General features: G+C 34.5%; 1 long non-coding RNA gene across 1 annotated transcript in view; it reads right to left on the bottom strand.

The window, feature by feature from the left end:
• LOC129523611 (uncharacterized) overlaps positions 1-19,046 on the bottom strand; it is a 424,834-nt gene that overhangs the window by 302,048 nt on the left and 103,740 nt on the right. The window lies entirely within an intron of this gene.

Here is a 19,046-nt window from a genome sequence, read left to right as displayed (position 1 = left end):
TTTAGTTACTAAATTTGATAAATATAAATTATTGATATATGAGTAACAAAAATTAATTTTTAGTAGCGATCAGAAGATATAAAATCACTAGGAAATCTTAACTCAAAAAAATTGCCACATAAGATTTAATCTATCATATGTCTATTTCAGAGCTTTTGTTAGTATTGGGCAATTTGAACTGCTTTAAACAGCACAAACCCTGTTTTTAGGTTAGGGCCAAAGCTGCAACTGACAAACATGAAAAGAAAAAGTCCAAGATATCATCACAGTTTATTTGTGAAAATTACCGTTATATAAGGATAATTCTCCATAAGCACAAAATAAATAAAAATTTAATAATCTTACTCATCGCTCCTTGTTGAGGGATATGTTAATATATTTAATGAGCTTGGAACAGTGTCTAGAATGTATTAAACTTTAAATAAATGTTGGTTATTGTTGTTTTGCACAATGAGAGTAGTACTACCAGAAACTGGAAAACGCACACCCTATATAGTTTGATATTCCAAGGTAGGTTCTTAAACCCACAGGGTAAATACACATCTTTATAGAATATCAGTTTTAACTTCCACAAGCAAATCAAATTAATTTAAAATTTTTAAATTAAAATAAATATGGATATACTATGCAGTTAAATACAACATGCAAATTAATATTTTAAATAATAAACTATATTTAAAAGAAATTTTCCCATTCATGGAGGAGAGTTTCAGGCTGCATTTACAAACCTAGTTCAATCTCTTCCTCTTAGGGATATTTTGGTAAGAAAACAGACTTTGACAAGCATTGCTTTATGAAGCACCCTCTTTGTGCCTATATTAATAAAAAAATAGCGTATGTCTGCCCTCATTCTCCATGCAGAAGAGTAAATCTTATCACCTTGCTCTGTCTAGCTCTTCAAGGACCAACATTTTTTTCTTGCTGCCTTCTTCACCAAGGATATGTGGAAGCAAACCTGAGCTAATCCTTGCATCTACAATTCTTTTACTTTGAACATTGAAGAACTAAAATTTACTAATACCTACCTGAAAACTCCCAAAATGCATTTGTTTTTTAATATTTGATTAATAGATTATAATTAGGAAAGAGTAAGTACCATATATTTGCATCTTGATGAGGATATTTAAAAGGAAGAAATCAAAATAATGATTTCTGGTGTTTTTGAGAAGTTCTATAGAATTTAGTGTTTATATCTTGATTACAAAGCCTCTTCATAATTTACAAGTTGTGTCTCAGCTCTGCCTCCCATTTAAATCTGATTAATCCAGATGACCTTGTTCTAACAGCAGGTGGGTTACTGTGATTTATTTTGGGGAATTGCTAATGAGAAAGAAAAAATGTTAATTATAAAATATCTGTGTCCTAGGCAAACAAAATATAATTTTTGAGGCCACATATTTGAGGAATTATATCCAAATATGGTATATTTAAGATTTCCTACACTGAGTTGAAAAATATCAGAATATCCACCTCTCACAGAAAGAATTTAAAAATGAAGCACCTAGTTAATATCAAACCCTGAAAATGTGTACTAGGAGAACAAATAATTTGTGAAATTAACTTATAGCTACCTGATATTTAGACCTAATTGTTTATATTTGTATTTTCTAGATATATTTGTGTATGTATATCTATGTATACATATACACATATTAAACACGTATATACAAAAAATTATTAAACTTGTACCAAAATATTCTAGATTAATGTAATATATTTCCACCAGGTGAAACTAATAAATAAGCTGAAATGAGAGAAAATATGTGGGTTTTCCTATTTTTTCTGATTCTAAATTTCTTGAGTGAAATTTACAAAATCAGAATATATTGCCAAAAATTATGACCTAGAAACTATATTTCAGAATGGTTAATATAGCAGTCAAAACATGTAACATAGAAAGAACACAGCATTCTTATACCTTTCGGATGCTGGTAAATTTTAATTTTTTTTACTTCTACAATGATTACATTAATAATTGCTTAATAATGTCGTTACACTGTATATTTATGTCTTACACATGCCTTTGTATGCACATCACATTTTACAATTAAAAAGGATTACCTGAAAGAAAAAGATAAAAGTTGCAAAATTATTTACTAACACCATAAAGAGTCCAGTAAGACACCTAGAAACGAAATCAACTTCCCTATAGGTCACTGTTTTTCTGATCAATAGCGATTTCTAATAGTCTTGAGTAACTAAATAATTAAGATACTTAGGGAAACATCTAATAGGGAATATTTGAGTTTTGCATGAAAAAAACATAAAAGTATTGAAGAATTTTTTAAAATTCTGAATAAATAGACATACTGTTGGATAGGAAGACACAATATAGTAAGCATATATATTATATATGTATATATGTATATATAGTGTATATATGGATGAATCTATGAGTATATATATAATAAACCCCCAATTCAACATCCTACATTTTTTATTTGAATTCTAAAAATGAATCTGTTTTTACAATACATAAACTATATGTTTATACTTATTCTGTTTTTATAAAAAATTTCAAAGACACAGAAAAGTAAGTTTATTTTTATAGGGTGTTTTAAAATAAACAGCTCTAAGCTTAATACTTAGACTTAACAATATGTAACCATATTTGACTTATTTATTCATTTATGTATTTGCTTGCTGTAATAAATTAAGAATATCACAGCATTTCTATCCTAAGTATTTTAGTATGTATTTCTTAAAAAATGAAAATATTTTTCTGCATAACCACCATAAAAGTCAATATCTAACAAATTAATATTATCTAGTTCATATTCATATTTCCTTAACTACCCTAAAAATGGCTTTTATTGCTGATTTGTTCACACTAGAATTAAGATTGACATGTGCCATTTGGTTAGGCCTTTTAACATAGACTTCCCCTGCCACTTCACCACTTCAGACACACACACACACGCACACACACACACACACACACTTTTTCATTTCTTATCATTGACATGTTGACCAAGATAGTTATGTCGAATGTCCTATATTATGAACTATCTTTGTGGTTTTTCTAAATGTTTTCTCATGGTCTTGTTTAGCATTTTCTTCTTTATTCTCTGTACTTCCCAAAAAATAAAAGTTAGACATAAAAGCTTGATTAGATTCAGGTTTGATATTTTTGACAAAAATGTTTAATAGGTGATGCTGATTCTGCTTATGAAATTATAGAGGTACAAAACATCTGGTTGTCCACTGCAAGTGTTGTTATGGTTGATCTTTGGGTTCAGGTGGGGAGAGGCTGATCCCTCCATTGTTCAGTTACATGTTTTCCTTTTGCATCCTTGAAGTATTCTGTAGGTAGTACTTTTCCACTATGCAAATATTGAGTTCCTCAGCAACCTTTCACCTAATGGTTTGGCATACACTGATGATCTTTGCCTAATTCAATTATTTTGTTATGAATTACAAAAAAAGTGATTTTTCTAATTGTATTATTTATTCCATAGTTATTAGTTGCCATTCTTCAAAAAATATATATTTTTGAGATAATTTGTCTACCCTGAAATACATTTCCAATTAGAATGAAAGAATAAATGCTTCTTTCTTTTTAATTAGCAATGTATATGTCTAAAAGGTAGTGTAATAGTCACCTCTACCAGTAACAAATAAGGTTGGTTTTTGTGTTTTCTCTTCTCTGATATCATTATGTATCCACGTGTTTCAAAGAATTGTAACTATTATTCTTTCAGTGATAAAATTGTCTCATCTTTTTGGCCAAGAGAGCCCCGCAGGCTGGTTCCTGTGCCATGTTGAAAAATACGTCATTAGTCTTTGAAAGCTTCTTTGCTTTCTGGCACAGCAAGATCTTCCTGGCTCACCTTTTACATTCCTTTTTACACACCTGGAAACTGCCATATCTCTAAGAAACCTTGTTATTTGTGGAGAGCCATATTTAGAGACCACAGTCAGGGTGCTAAAAGGGTTCATTGCTAAGGGTAATGCTTCTTCAATCTCCCTTTCTAGAACGGTCCTACGAAATATAATTTATTAGAAAAAAATCATAGTTTCACATGAGTATTTTCAATGCACGTTGAACATTACAGGGTTTTCAGTTAGATTATCTGTTATTATACTGATTTATTTTGCCCACATTAAATTAAAATAATACTATTATTAAAACTATGAAGTAAAATTATTAGATTGAGTGAAAAAATATACTTACTAATCCTTAGAACTTAGCAGTTCAAGGTATAATAATTAAACCATAGTGGTATGAGTACAGGATTATTAAATATAGATCAGTGAAAGAAAGTTAACATTTCAGAAAGATTTAAAAAGACATTTTGAATTAGTGGTGAAATATGAACATCCACTAAATAGTATGTGTACAACCAGCTACATGACTGGAAAAAAATTGTTAAATTCTTCTGTCATAACATACATAAAAATATTTTTTACTTGAATTCAAAAGCTAAAGCAAAATCAAAAGCATTATAATAAAACACAGGAAAGATGCTTTCAATCAGATAGAAATGCCTTGTTAAACAAGATGAAAAGCTAGACGTTATTAAGGGAAAGATTAATAGACAAATACTTGAAAAAGACTTGAAACTAGATAAATATTTGAAACAAAAGTTTAAAATACATGACATTACGAGAAATATTCACAATACATTATCTAGTGTATCATATACCATTAGATAATACAGGAAAAACTCCTATAAACCAATTTTATAAGGAGAAAACTTCAATTAAAAATGATAAGCATATGAATATGCAATTTACAGAAAAAATACAAGTAAACATCTGAAAAGATGTTCAGCCTAATATTTAAGAAAATGTAAGTTAAAATAATTATAAGATCATTTTTGGCAAAGGTATTATCAAAAATTAAAATTAAAATGGTTAAATGTTAGCCAGGATGTAGGAAACAGAAATTCCCAGAGTTATGGCAGGAGCATAAATTGGGTCATCTTTTGGGGAGGGTAGTATGTTAACCAACCAAAATGTTGAATCTCTATGACACAGCAGCTTCATTTCTGGCTATCTAGCCATAGAAATAGCCATAGTTAAAAAGATTATGTGCAGGAATATTTATTAAAGCATTGTTCACAATACAAAATTTTGAATAACTTTGTTTATCCATTGATGTATAAGCAGCTTAGAAATTTGTGGTATATTTAGAACATAAGGAAAATATATGTGTGCCGGTTTCATAAGATATTTATGGCACAGAATATGTATGGTAAGATCTAATGTATTTTTCAAAACATATATGCAAAAATATGCAAATAATTGCATATGCTATATATAAAGAAAGGGGTGAAGACTTGCTCTCTGTCATATGTAAATATGAACTGATAACATCTCTGTAGTTACGTGACAAGGAAAGAACAAACAGCTAGCAACAGGATATATTTTATAGAGATAACAATTTTTTGAAAAATACCCTAATAAGAACTTAAACTAAATGGCAAAACCCAGAAGACAGATGTTGGTTTATACAAAGATTTCAGAGAATGGGTGATACTGCTGTGCATGACCCAGAAGAGTAACATGCCAGAGAAGATGACAGAACAAAGCAGAGAGAACGAATGATGGTAAGAAAGAGAAAGATGAAAGACGAGAGGATGATCAGTCATAACTTTAGTGGTAACATGGCGAAGAAGAAGTACTTTAGATAAGAGGAAATCTCTAAAATGAGATTTTTAGATGTTTGCATAGCGCAAAGAAATTTTTCCTGGAGACGTACAACTCATGGCAAAAAGGCTGCCCTACGTGAGTTATGTTATCTATAAATGCTTTATGTGAGTTATGTTACCTACATAAAAGCTAAAATAATACTATTAAAATTAAAACTACTAAGTAAAATTATTAGACTGAGTGAAAAACATAGATCTTAATTCTTAAACCATATCACTTCACAGAGCATAAATGCTCCATGTGAGTTATGTTTCTGTAAAAATAACAGTGGAGAGGTTGGCGTAACCTTTGGGGAACAAGACAAAGTTGTCACATGTGATGAAGCCCCTAGACACAAAGGTGGCAGTAAGAAGTCTCAAGATCGCATCACTGCACTCCAGCCTGACGACAGAGCGAGACTCTGTCTAAAAATAAATAAATAAATAAATACTTTTTTAAAAAGCTCCAAGGATTCAGAGAAAGCTTAATGAAAGCTGTAGAGATAGATAGAGCGTGGGGTAGAGTTTTTACATCATTTTGCCCAGCTTTCAATGACCCAGCACACCCCAGACAACATCTGAATTGTATGTGCTTCTGGGTTACTTGTGTTTGGGCAGGGGGGTTGTTTGTTTTGCTATAAAAATGTGTTTCTAATGTATGAAGAGAAGGGAGAGAGAAAGAAAGCTAGGGAGGTAGAGAAAGGAAAAGAGGAAGGAAAGGGGGTAAAAATAAAAGAAGACAGGGATTACTATGGCTTGAATGATTTTGTGTCCTCCAGATTTCATGTTCAAAGTTAATTCTCAGTGCAACAGTATAGAGAGGTGTGGCCTTTGGGAGGTGATTGAGTCATGAGGCCTGTGCCCTCATAAATGGATTAATGCTGTTATAAAAGGGCTTGACAAAGGGGTTCATTTTCTTTTCACCCTTCCATCTTTACTGCCAGGTGAGGACACAGCCTTCTTTCTTTCCAGAGGAGGTGGCATTAAGGTATCATCTTGGAAGCTGAGAGTAGCCCTCCCTAGACAACCAAAGCTGCCACTGCCTTGATCTCAGACTTCCCAGTTTCTAGAACTAAGAAAAATAAATTTCTGTTCTTCAGAAGTTACATCATCCCAGGTATTTTGTTATAATAGTACAAAAAGGACTGAGACATAGATATCTAGCACTCCTTAATGAACTAGAACTAGGAGAAAAGCTATCTGAATAATGTCTAATAATCACTATCTTCCTTCTACTAGTTCCTCCTTTACCACCCCTATTTCATTTAATAATATTGCTGCTTGCTCAGTTGCTTCACCTTAAACTTTACTATTATGTTTTATTCTTCAATACTACATTATTCTTCTCCCCAATTAGTTGCAACATCCTGATGAATCAACCTCGCCTAAAAATAAGTCATCTTCCACCTGAGAAAAGCATCCTCTTCACCTCAGAGCTTCAAGAAGAAAGTACATGTGGTGCAGAAAAAGATAAGATATTCATCTAACCAGCCAAATCAGGCATAATCAACTTTGGTAGTGAAATAGTGACAGATGGTGCAGGCTGTTCAACTGCATATTCAATTCCATTATTCTATCTCTTACATGCGGCCCCTCTTCTCCTTTCTGACTGCCACTGTCCTAACTAAAGTAGCATCAGTTCTCACCTGGACAAAAGCAGGTGCCCAACTTCTGGCATCTGCCACTCCATTCTGTGCAGAGATTCTAGATGAATATTTGTCTCAATCATTTGTAAGGCACTGAAATGACTTGGGCTAATGTAAGCAGAAAAAGAATTGTGTACAGAATACCAGAAGGCCTTCAGAATGAGTTGGAAGGCTATAGAACAAAGCTCAGGAAATTGAGAAAGATCAAGTAACGCCAGGGAGGGAGAAATATAGTCAAGGTCATGTCACGAGAAGACTTAGGGCAGACACGGCCACTGGTGCCAATACGATGGATGATCAGCAGTACCTTGGCTAGATACACTGTTAACATTATAGATCGCTGTATGTCAATACATCATCACATTAATCCCTCAAGTCAAAGAATTACATAGGAGTTTCTAATTGGCTGAATTAAGGCGAAGTGTCTCCTTCTTCATGTGGGAAGAATAAATGTCTGCCCTCTATATGGTTTCTATAGTGGGAAACAGAACTCCACTTCAAATTAATATATAATAGAGAATTCTCCCCAAATTGGAATGGTAATTGGATTCTTGGTAGCCAAAAATAATAATAAGTTTTCACTGCATTCGTCTTTAAAGGAAACCCTAAGCCTTGTTACACCTCTTTCAAACTCATTACTGACTACTTATTGCCAACTCTATAAAATCCACATTTCTAAATATAAGTAATATCTAGGCAATAATCAAACCATCTCTTGAATTGCCTTTCTAGACTTCTTTCTTTGAATTGATTCTTAACGGACCATTCCCCTATTCCATTGCTTCTATTATATAGTTCTTCCTGCTGGTAATTATCTTCCTTAATTCTACTTTTACAAGCATTACACCACCTTCAACATTCCCTGAAATGCAACCTTTTCCAACAATTCCTTGTTTCCTGATAAGGTCTCCTTTTCCAGAGGTCTGTAATCAATTCTTACGATTTTATGTTGCCTTGGCATATTCATCTCCAAATGAATATGTTTACTTTTCTCATACTGAAAGCAGGGCTCAGTCACCCTTGGCAGTTTTACAGCCCCACCCAGGTTCCTCAGTGTAGTCAGTCCAGATGTCTGCTTTATACAAATTCTTCCTGGCAAGCACCTCCCTATGGAACAGCTAGATATAACCTACTCTACTGGCCCTGCTGACCCTCACTGTCTTCATGGACTGTGCAGATATACCAAAGTGACCGCCTTTCAGTCACAGTGTGACCTCCTAGAGTTCATGCCTGCTTGTTTTAAACTTACCAATTAAAACTCCTTCAGGAAACCTTTTTGGATAATGCCCTGGTCCCCAGCAAAGGCACTGACCCATGGGCTTCTCTCTCTCTACTCCCTCTCCCCTGGTGCTGACTGATCTCCAGGCATGTTGTTTACCCCCAGAGCCTGTAAGTAATAAAATCTTTATTTCTATCTTGTGTCCCTCCTAATCATTTAAGGGGTGCTTCGTTATCTTAAAGACCCTAAATTTAAAGAGTCCCAATTTATAAGATTTACATTCCTCCCAAATTATATTTTAATTATTTGTGTGCGTCCTATCTCTCCCTCTAGATTGCAGTCTCTCAAAGAGCAGAACATGATTTATTTTTCACATTTCTTCAAACATTTTTCACATAGGTGCCTAATAAATGCTGAGCTGATTGTGCAAATGTAGCATTCAAAAGCAAATATAAAACAGAATAATTCACAAGCAGAAATGGGTTACAGAATTACTGTGGAACAAAAAGACGAGGATGATACAATAAGAGAGATGAGCTCTACTTTACAAAAGCTCTTTGCAAACACAAAAGTCTGAGCATAATAAGTCATTCTTTATGCATTTACCTAACAAAAGTATTCATTTTCAAAAAGATTCACTATATCCTTTAAAAAGTAAACTTGCTAGGAGTATCCAAATGTCACTTGATTTGCAAAAATAGTGATTTTAAATATCTATTGTATAAAGAAAGTGCACATGTACATAAATACAAAGGATGAAATCTTTTCATCAAACTCCTACTCTTCCAAAAATACTCTCTCTGGCTCTGTATTCTACGACTAAACAGAGAAAAGGGACAATGAGCTGGTTTAGCAGGCAGCTACAAATGGTGATTGAAGGATTTGAAAAAAGATCTATTAAAAGAGGTCAAGAGAATGAGTATTATTCAGCATGAAGATTAAAGGTTGATTTGAGACAATTTAATAACAATCTATAAATACATGAAGGGCTCTCACACAGGGAATAATCACCAGCTGCTCTCCAACTCCAATTTGGACCAGAACAAGAGAAAAATTATGTTAGATAAAAGAAAGAATTATTGATAGTAGGAATTATTTAATACTAAAATGGATAGCTAAGGAGAGTTGTGGACTCTCGTACCTTGTAAGAGAGCTTTAAAATGTTGCTGATGAAAACACACAACCTGCCTGTGGGTAAAAGAATGCACTAGATAATCTCTCAAGATTGTTTCCCCATTTCTAGAATCAGAGGTTTTTAAATTTATTTCTCTTTTAGAAAATTTTACTTTTCTTTCAATTTCTTGTATTGTCTAAGGAAAACTGTGTTGAAAGAATAATTTTAGGATTTGGTTATATTCTAATTTTCTTCCACATCCATCTTTAAGTTCTGCCATTTTGATGATAACTTTCTGGCATTTATTTGAGTGTTAAACTTAGGGAGAAGGTGAGCAAGAATATATGCAATATAAATTTTGAAACATTTTACAGTTAGCTTCTCTTATATTTCATACCCAAGAGGGTTCTAGCAAAGTATGACTCTTCCACCTCCATAGTTATTCCTTCTCCCGTGTCCCAGAGCTGGTATATATTTGGATCAGGGAATTCCTTCCACTCTGTTGTTACTTCCCACAAGTTGTCTGTGACATTTAATGTAGGTCAAGAAAATTAATAGAAGGAGGCATAAAAATAATGTTGAGATAGCTACAACACAACTAGCCTCTAAGGTAACTGGGTTGCATATTACACTGAAATTTCCATTTGTTTTCAAGTATCTCCAAATGATCAGAGGAAACTAACCAAGTATGTTAAAAATCTCAGAATTTAAGGAAAACTAGAATTTTTTTCATTAAATATCTACTGACAATACAATCAATTAGAGGAAGTTAAAGAGTTGTTAAAACAATTCCACTAGTATATTAGTTGGGGTTCTCCAGAGAAACAGACCAATAGTATACATGCAGAAAGGGGACAGAAAGGGAGAGGTTTATTTTAAGGAATTGGCTCAAGATCGTGTGGACTGGCAAATCTGTATAATAGGCCAGTTGGCTGGTTACTTGGGCAAGAGTTGATATCAGAGTATTGGGTTACGAATCTGTAGCACAAGCCAGTAGGCTGGAAATTCAGCAGGATTTCTGTGTTACACAATCTTGAGGCACAATTCCTTCTTCAGGAAACCTCAGTTTTCATCCTAACAACTTCAGCTAATTAGATGAGGGCCACCCATATTATTTTAAAAAATAACCATTTTTATTTCAAGTCAGCTACTTGTAGATGTTAATTACATCTACAAAATACTTTCACAGAAACATCTAGCCTAGTGTTTGATCAAACTGGGCACCATAGCCTAACCAAGCTGACACATAAAATTTAACATTCACAAATGGGTTTCTCAATTTTAAATTTAGTAAGAAGGAGTTTTTTGCTGATTTCTTTGCTCAGAAATCCCTGCAATGAACTCATTCTTGATAATAAATATAGGCAATTTGCAAATAAGTCAATTTGCTTATTCATTCATTTAGTCAACAAATGCTTGTTGAGTATTCCCATGTCCTAGCACCATTCTAGGCACTAGGAATGTAGAAATAGAGAAGAAAAATAAGGCCCTCACCATCACAGACCTTACTACATTCATCTTGTTTGGAGTACTTATCACTATTCAACATTATATTGTATATCTATTAGCTTATTTGTTTATTGATTTACCCCCACAATAATATCATTTTCAACAAGTTAGGGACATTTTCTGTTTTATCATTGCTGTATGCCCAGCATACAGAACAGGCCCAAGTAGATAATAGGGAACGAAGACGTGTGCTAAATGAATTCAAGCATAGCCCAGCATAGCCTTTCCATCTTGAAGATGATAAAACAAAGACCCACAGAGGTTGACTTCTTAAAAGTCATACAATTTTAGTTATTCTATCAGGAACAGACCACAAATATCTAGGTTCATATATCCTCTGATAAACCACACATATAAAGGCACGTTCAACAAACATTTATAAAAACTGTGTCAATGTATGAAAATAATGGTCCCAACAAAGAACAATCACACTCATGAATTAGTCCAAGAGTATACTTTATTCTTTATCATCACCCTCCATGAAATAATGTCAGTTTAGGAAGGGCATGGTGGCTCATGCCTGTAATCCCAGCGCTTTGGGAGGCTGAGGCGGGTGGATCATGAGGTCAGGAGTTCGAGACCAACCTGGCCAACATGTTGAAACCCCGTCTACTAAAAACACAAAAAATTAGCTGGGCGTGGTGGCAGGCACCTGTAATCCCAGTTACTTGGGAGGCTGAGGCAGGAGAATCGCTTGAACCCAGGAGTTGGAGGTTGCAGTAAGCCAAGATTGCACCATTGTACGCCAGCCTGAGCAACAGAGCAAGACTGTCTCAAAAAAAAAAAAAAAAAAGAATGTCAGTTTGATAACTAAAGCTATTAAAGTTTAGTTCAATTGCTAAAGCTATCTATCTCAGCATTCCTTCGAAAGTAACCTGACCTTCCTACTGAAATTTCATTTCATGTGGTTGAAATGGAACCAGGTTCCTTTTCCTGGGTGCAGGAAAGAAGACACATGACACACCTAGGATAAATCACTCAGAGCACCCTACTCCTCATAAATTGGTTTAGAGAAGGCACATAGCCCAAGGGGAACCCATCAGAGGCCATCTATGAGAGAAAGGCCCACTCTTCCTCTGAGGCCACTAAGTGTAAAAACCCAAATGTGTGAAGCTGCTGGCAGCAATCTTTTTAATTATGTGGAAGAAGACAGCCTATAAAGGATGTCAAGTTATTAGAGAGGAAAACTTAAAGACAGAGAAAGAAAAAGATAGAAACCTAATGATATGACTTAGGGGCCTGGATCCAGCTGTGCCTGAATTTTCTATTTTTAATTACTTGGGGGCAATTAATATATGCATGTTTTTATTAAGAACATTTAATGAGATGTGTCATAAATATAGTCCTACAAATGTAAACTCTATGAATGCAGAGATTTTTGTACATTTTGTTCACCACTGTATCATTAGCACCTAGAATGGTACCTTAGCTTCTGAAAGGCATTCAATAAATTTTTGAAATAATAAATCCCATGTTCACGATGTGTACAGTACCAGGCTTAAAACCTGCAAAGAAAATCAGGCCAAGATTTCTGGTAGTGATGTAAATTACAAAGCCCAAAATAGTTACCATGCGCTGTGATACCTGTTATCTCATTAACCATAAACACAGGAGATAGTCGTTATTACAAATGAGGAAATTGAGCTCAGAGAGGTTAATTAATTTCCTTAAGGTCATACAGTAAATGATGGAGCTGGGCCTGAAGCCCTGGTGACCTGTCTGACTCTACTGTCTGCATGTGTTTCATTCATTAATTACAATACTATTTTATTTTGTAAAATATTTTGCCAGTGTCATTAGTCACTTGACACACAACAAGGAAAATTTAACCAAAACCTTTGTAAATAAGAATTTCAAAGACCTAGAGGTAAAACAACTTTTACCAAATCAAGCAGCAAGGATAGGAGAGCTGTAAATGAAATACAAGATTCACCACTTATTTAGACCTTTGTGTCATATTTCAAAACATCTTCTAAACACTAATACAAAAGAATACACTGAAAGTAAATTACATACAAGGAATATCTGCAACATATCTCATGGAACCATTCACAGAATATTAGATTTAGAGGCTGGGCGCAGTGGCTCACACCTGTAATCCTAGCACTTTGGGATGCCAAGGCAGGTGGGTCACCTGAGATCAGGAGTTCAAGACCAGCCTGGCCAACATAGTAAAACCCTGTCTGTACTAAATATACAAAAAAAAAAAAAAAAATTAGCCAGATGTGGTGGAGGACACCGGTAATCCCAGCTACTCAGGAGGCTGAGGCAGGAGAATTGCTTGAACATGGGAAGCGGAAGTTGCAGTAAGCCGAGCTCGCACCTCTGTACTCCAGCCTGGCTGACAGAGCAAGACTCCATCTCAAAAAAAAAAAAAAAAATTAGGTAAGAATTAGCAGGTAGTTCTTCCCACAGGGTTACACTTAAATGTATGGGTGTTTAAAGGGTACTTGGTGGCCTTGAATGTGATTGTGTACAATTTGCCATCACTCACTTTGTAGAAATATGTTTTTCTATGACCAATGACATTGAAGGCAATGGTTTTGTTTCCTTTTCCTGAAAGATAATATCTTAGTATCAAATCTGTCCAGTTCTGCTTCTGAAAATCATATAGAGCAACAGGAATAATGAAGGAGAAAAACAGCTACATTTCTAGTAAAAGTAGGAGATAGAGAAAACCCAAGATTCATTAAGCATCTGTAAGCCTGGGCAATGACTCCCTAGAATGGCAGAATTGGCTGGGGAACCTGAAAGAGAACTATTAGAAAGTACAGGGGTGGAGAAGGAAGTACAGAATTCACATATATTAGAGATTGATGGAAAATTAGGGTTGCAGAGGTGTTTAAAGATGCAAAAACATCACTAAAAATATTCACCCCTAGATAAACAGGGCCCCACATGAATGGGAAATTCTGTGGGTACGTCAGAAAGTAAATGGCAAAACTGGAAACAGAATATCAATACCTAGATTCTAGGCAAGTATTGCTTAATGAAGAACCCAGCAGAAAACAACGTAAGGGAGCAGCAAGGGAGCTGCAGGGAATTATAGGAAGTGCCAAAGTCTTGGGTCTGGAAGCATTCAGAAATTTTGCACAAATAACTCTTTCAGGAAGGAGTGTTACACTAAGAGAAAACTTCTAGAGAAGCCGCTAGATACGAAGAACAGGTTTGCTGAGGTAGCAAGAGCAATAAAGAGACACAAATTCTGGAAGGGTGCTGCCAAACCATTTGTAAAGTCACCTTGTAAGTCAAAGGCTGTGAGGAGATGTGGGAGAGATAAAACTGAGGTTGGGAGTCTTGCTAAAGCATACTGGGCTCGGAGAGTGGCTTCCCAGAAGAAAGGACTTTGTATCCAGCCCCTGACCCTGGCTCCAGAGGAGGGAAGCCTTGAATTATGAAACCTGGAAAGCTCTTTTCCAATTCAACTTCATCCTAAAATAATCTCCCATCACCAGTTCAGGAAAATCTGTTTGGTTTAAATTGCATAACAGAAAACAAATTTGGTTTGTTTCCATACCAGCAAAGGTTGAAAATAAGTAGCTAAATTTTTCAACAAGCAATGAAAACTCAAAAATTTTGTTTTGAAGCAGATTAAGTTATAAACACACACACACACACACACACACACACACACACACACAACAGACATAGAGGGACTCATAGAAGAGAGGCCTAGAAACAAAGGATGTGCAGAACTCAGAAAAGAAATTGAAAAAAAAAAAGGACTAGATAATTTTAGAAACAAAGACAAATAAGAGCTACAATGAACAACAGACACCACAGAAAGATTAGTAATTAGAGTATAAAAAAGAAATGTGAATAAAATGGAACATATTAGAAAAGAAGAAAGGTTTGAAGAGAAGTGGATAGATATAGAAGAGAAGCAAAGAAGATCCAACATGTATTTGAAGCCCTGGGCGGGGGGAGGAGGCGCCGAGATAATGGAACAAAGAAATATTTGAAATTTTAATTACTTGTGACAGTTTTTTTTTTAATGAGACATAAAATAAAAAACACATATTGCTAAATGGTATACTATGTATCAGTGAAAACACCCAGGTCAACACCAAGACAATCCCCAGAAAAATTATTAAAAATCAAACATAAAAAAAGAAAGATTATTTGGATATTCAGGCAACTAGATCAAGACACTTATAAATGACAGAAAAAAAAAGTGGCATCAGACTTCTCACTGCAACACCAGAAAACGTAAAGAAACACCTACAAGTTACTCAAAAAAATAAAATGTGAGGCAAGCATTGTATTTCAATCTAAGCTCCCCTTTAAGTATAAAGACAATGATCTTCTGAACATTAAAAAACCCAGGGTATGTTTCTCTAATTTCCCTTTCTGGGGAATCTACTATGGGATAAGCACCAGGCAATCAAGAAATTATTGGAGAAACTTTGCTGAAAGTTGATGGTGCACAATAATTACATTTAACAACAAAATTGAGGCTAAAAATGGGGAACAGTGCTAAAGAATAGCATACAAATATTAGTATGATCTAGCAATACAAAAATAACACAAAATAAAAATTTAATTAACACAGAGATAAGAGAAAAAAAGCTAAATTCCTTGATTGTCCATAAGTTATGACTTGGAATATTGATATTTAAACTCAAAAATCTTTAGCGTACTTGAAAGCACAAAAATCAACACTAAGTTAAAGCCATTGGTGAAAATTAGATAATAGAAGAGAGAAAAGGGAAAGGAAGGAAAAGTTTCCACTCTAAATGTATTCTTGATGATAAACAATGTAAATAAAGGGGATTATTTGTATTATGTAAGATATTAATGTAAAAGTAACCACTAAAACAAATTACAAACTTTCCTAAATTTCCAAGAATTCTAAAAATAGAAGAAAAAAGCAGATAGCATCATGATTGGGAAAAGCACTCTTTCTTTTATATATTTGCAAAATTACCTATTTATGAACATATATAGAATGATATTATAGACCTAGGATCAAATATTCCAGTCATATCAACAAATGTAAATGTGGTGAACTCATCTAATATATAAAAAGATTTTCATATTAGCACTCAAAGTAAAATACAACCTGATAAGGTACAAAAGAGAATCACCTAAAACAAAATGACTCAGAAGTGTTAAAATTAAAGGATTAGTAGAAATTTGCAAAGAGGCTGTTAAGGACTGAACTGTGTTTCCCCACAAAATTAGTATGTTAAAGTCCTAACTCCCAGTACCTCAAAATGAGACTGTATTTGGAGATAGGGCCTTTAAAGAAGTAATTAAGGTAAAATGACATCATTTGGGGTAAGCATGTATCCTCTATGATGTCCTTATAAGAGAAAATTAGGACGTACATGCAAAAAGGGAAGACCATGTGAAGACACAGGGAGAAGAGTTCGATCTACAAGCTAAGGAGAGAGATCTCAGAAGAAACCAACACCTTGATATTGGACTTCCAGCTTCCAAGATTGTAAGGAAAAATTTCTCTTGTTTAAGACATACCATTTCTCATGTGTTTTTTGGCTGCATAAATGTCTTCTTTTGAGAAGTGTCTGTTCATGTCCTTCGCCTACTTTTTCATACCAGTTAGAATGGCAATCATTAAAAAGTCAGTAAACAACAGGTGCTGGAGAGGATGTGGAGAAATAGGAACACTTTTACACTGTTGGTGGGACTGTAAACTAGTTCAACCATTGTGGAAGTCAGTGTGGCGATTCCTCAGGGATCTAGAACTAGAAATACCATTTGACCCAGCCATCCCATTACTGGGTATATACCCAAAGGACTATAAATCATGCTGCTATAAAGACACATGCACACGTATGTTTATTGAGGCATTATTCACAATAGCAAAGACTTGGAACCAACCCAAATGTCCAACAATGATAGACTGGATTAAGAAAATGTGGCACATATACACCATGGAATACTATGCAGCCATAAAAAATGATGAGTTCATGTCCTTTGTAGGGACATGGATGAAATTGGAAATCATCATTCTCAGTAAACTATCGCAAGAACAAAAAACCAAACACTGCATGTTCTCACTCATAGGTGGGAATTGAACAATGAGATCACATGGACACAGGAAGGGGAATATCACACTCTGGGGACTGTTGTGTGGTGGGGGGAGGGGGGAGGGATAGCATTGGGAGATATACCTAATGCTAGATGACGAGTTAGTGGGTGCAGCGCACCAGCATGGCACATGTATACATATGTAACTAACCTGCACAATGTGCACATGTACCCTAAAACTTAAAGTATAATAATAAAAAAAAGAATTATTGAACTGTAGAAAAATTAAAAAAAAAACAAGACATACCATTTGCAGTATTCATTACAGCAGAACTAGCAAAGTAATACGAAGACCATTGCTCTGACACTCACAGTATGAACAAGCCAGATAAACTACAATTTGTATTACGGTATTTTTTAAATCCATCAGAACTGAGGATTCAAAGAGATACAAAATAATAAATGTTCTTCTTAGGAGAGAAAATATTCACAGTTTTTGTTCCTTCTTAGTAGATCTATAGGGTCTACAGAGATACATTCCAGACAGAATAAAAAGAATAGCCAAATTTTTGATCAAACTTTTGATGGCTAAGTATGGGCTGGTATATGAGTTATAATCACTAGAAATACCAAACACAAAGTGAGTCTTCCCTGCTAGCCTCCTCTTCCAACAGATCTTTGCTGCATACACAGGATAAAAGGCTATAGGAAGGGCAGGAGGGCTGGGGGAGATTTCCCCTGAGGTTCACTTGAACTTCTTCAAGAGTAAAGCAGCAGGCTGGAGAAAGCCATGAGTAAGGTAGAATTGCTGAATGAAATCCTTTCAAAGCACTCCAAAAGATAGGAAGAGACAGTAGAGAGGAGATAGACATCCCAAAATGCAGAAAGTAGACAGTAGAAATTGAGAAAGGATAACTCCCCACGACCCAACAAGCTAGAATCCATGGAGTAAGACAAACAGGGAACTCTCCCCTAGTTCAGGAAGCTGACTGGGCTGAATAGCATAAATAGAATTTCCCACAGAAAGCAAAGTCCTGAACCCATCTTCAGAATATTTGTAACCAATGGGGAACTAAATCAAGGTAAAGAGGCAACACAACCCAGACCCAGCTCAGCTACGGGTTAGACTGATTTAGCCACACACATGTAATGTTACAGGAGAAGGGAGTGGCCTTTTTTGGAGGTAAATATTTACGAGTTTCTAATTTTTTTACACAGTGTTCAGCATACAATAAAATAATCACAAGATATGTGAAAAAAGAAGTAAATGAGAGGAAATAATAGAAGATGTACAGATAATCTAGATAATAGAATTATCAGATCAGACAGGGACAGTAAAATAACCATGATAATTTTGCTTTTTAACATTTCTATTCTTCAATTGACAAATAAAAATTGTATATATTTATCATTACAGCATGTTGTTCTGAAATATGTATACATTGTGGAATAGCTAAATTAAACTAGTTAACATTGCATTACTTTAAAACATAGTAGAAAAGATGAAAATGCATAGATGAGAAATTTCAGTAGATAAATTATAAACAAAAAGGAACTAAGTTGAGATTCCAGAACTAAATTATGCAAAATAATAAATAAAAAATGCATTCAATGAAGTTAACAGCACACCAGACACAGCGGAAGAAACATAGCAGAGTTCAAGAAGGGTGAATAGAAAGTATCCAATCTAAAACAGATAAAAAGAGTGAAAAAACTGGAGTACCTGAGATCTGTAAGACAATATTAAACATTTCAATTGGCATGTAGTTGGAATCTCAGAAGAGAGACATTGTGACAGAGGAAATGTTTTAAGTGATAACCAAATATGTACAAATTATATGAAAAGATTAAGAAAACTGTAATAGGCAATTAGTAAAACTTATAAAAACTAAATTAATGGAAAAATTTTAAAAGCAGACAGAAGAAAAAAA

The sequence above is a fragment of the Gorilla gorilla genome, chromosome 6 (assembly GCF_029281585.2).
Source record: "Gorilla gorilla gorilla isolate KB3781 chromosome 6, NHGRI_mGorGor1-v2.1_pri, whole genome shotgun sequence".
Taxonomy (NCBI): Eukaryota; Metazoa; Chordata; class Mammalia; order Primates; family Hominidae; genus Gorilla; species Gorilla gorilla.
Note: the sequence above shows the minus strand (reverse complement) of the source record. Positions and strands in the feature narration are given on the sequence as shown.